Source organism: Odontomachus brunneus, unplaced genomic scaffold (genome assembly GCF_010583005.1).
Source record: "Odontomachus brunneus isolate Ranch 3 - 2012 unplaced genomic scaffold, Obru_v1 Obru_scaffold_028, whole genome shotgun sequence".
In the NCBI taxonomy this organism is placed as follows: Eukaryota; Metazoa; Arthropoda; class Insecta; order Hymenoptera; family Formicidae; genus Odontomachus; species Odontomachus brunneus.
Genome location: NW_022639478.1, coordinates 932748 through 935122, shown reverse-complemented (window position 1 = coordinate 935122; position 2375 = coordinate 932748).

The following is a 2375-nucleotide window of genomic DNA, read 5'->3' as shown; positions in this document are numbered from 1 at the left end:
TTTTCACGAGTTCACACTAGGGGAAAAGATTCATGGGGGTCGATCATGTATCTTTTCACTTAGGGTGAATTCGTGAAAAAATGAAAATTTTCACGTAAAGCGAAAAAGTGAAAATTTTAGTGCGAAAAAGTGAAAACTTTCATGCGAATTAATATTTCCCGTAAAAAATAATATCTATATTCATAATAAGTTAATCAATTACGATGGCTGCTGCATGGTGGATAGTTAACGAGGAACAAAACGAAAGAAACGAGAATTTACGTATTATGCATAAAATTTTAAGAGATACTCAAGATCTTTTTGATATCCCAGAAAAACAATTTCAGGAATTATATAAGTAATAATAATTATTATTATATTATTGTAATTAATTTTATTATTTTATTATTTTATTTTTTGTTTGTGTGTTACATTCATTCTAAAAAAATAATATATAACATGAAGAAATATTATAAGCAAACATGAGAATATTTATAATCTATTATTTTACTCACTTTAATGTAATTATACTCTATGCAAATGCGCTGGGTGGAGTTGATACATATACTATAGTAAAACTAACTCAACTCGACCCAACTCTGAGTGTTTACGTTAAATCGAATACGAGTTAGTTCCACTAGGGTCGAAAAATGTAATAGGAACAACCATCTAGTATCTTCATGGTTTAAGATAACTCAGTACTGCTTTCCGATGCTTTTTCCATGCGTATGCGTATTCCACAATTCAAAATAATGTGGACAACTGCTCTAGTGAATTTTACTTTGTATGGTTGCATACTTTTTTAAAATTGAAATTATATGATAAAGAATTTTGCATAAAATGTACAAAGAAAAGATTACAACAGTATATTATACATTATAAATACAGATGCACATTAAATAAAAGTACGCAAGAGTTGCAGGAAGAAACCGAAAATGCTTTACACGGCGAGGAATAGCGTGAAAAATTATTACAACTGTCTCTGGGAAGAATTAAAACAATTATCAAAACAGATCCGGGACAAGTTTATAATAATTATTACAAATATTTAAAAATTGCTCACTTTTCACGATTTCATGCTAAGGAAAAAAGTTATATGATCGATAGTAAAATTAAACTCACGTGAAAAGATTCATGATTGATACCATGATCGCTACCCAGGGTTGGGTTTTTCGAGTATTTTCTAGGGTTTTTTACATACCATAAAATATGTATAATACGTATAAAGGGACGTCTACATTGGAAGTAAATAGCAAGAAGTAGGAAGTAAGAGTAAGAAATTGACCAACCACAGTCGAATGTGAGAAAAATAATTAACTATGATTGGTCAATTTCTTATTTTTACTTTCTACTTCTTACTGTTTATTTCCAATGTAGACGTCGCTTAAGGGTGAAATGCACAAACTTCGGTTGTTTGCAAGAATATGGCGGCTTCCATGTGTTACATGTGTGATATGTTTATGAATATATATATATATATATATATATATTCATAAACATATCAACACATGTAACGATAGAAGGTAATTTATTTAAAGTTTATCTTATATAATTTGTAATTCAATTCAATTTTTTTATATTAAAGATTGTTCTTACTGAAGTAATATTTACTGAGGTATATTATCTGTGATCACATTTATTTTTATTTTTTTTTTTATAGTAGAGTTTCAACTTAATTCATTATCTAATCTTTATTCCCATAGAAATAAGAGCAGGTCCATTTTTATATGCTTAACTTAATAATAACGATAGACGTCGGTAGACGTCGTTGCGTCTTTATACCATACCAGCTTTTTTATACCATAGAATAGGGATGTGCAATACAATATCGATATTGCAAATATCGATATTTCGCAGCCGATATTTCGATTTTTTGTATCGATATTTCGTCCAACGATATTTGCATGTATCGATACTAAACTCCAGAATATCGACTATGTATCGATCGACCAGAAAATGACGTTAGGGCAAGATTTTCATATATGTATTATATAATACTACTATATTGCTAACTGAGAGAGAGGTTCCGTCCCAACACCACGGTGGGGGAATATATTTCCTATTTTTTCTAAGTTTACTATTTTGAATGTTATGCCCATGCGTCGGATTGATCGTGTCCGCCAATAGAAAAGTAGATTGGTATGTTCAATCTAAGGTCTGTTCTTTCGCTCTGCACTGCTACACTAGTGCAATAAGTGCAGTAGTGCAGCGCGAAAGAACAGACCTCTTGTCCGAGTGGAGTTTATGATATAGGCTGTGTTCCAAAATTACTGACAGCGCTAAAAATCTATAATATACGTAACATGAACTATAGCTTTTCAGCGCTGGAAGTGAATATTGGAACATAGCCATATTATTGAGGAGTAATGGCGTAGAGCCGCTGAATGTCAAGCGAG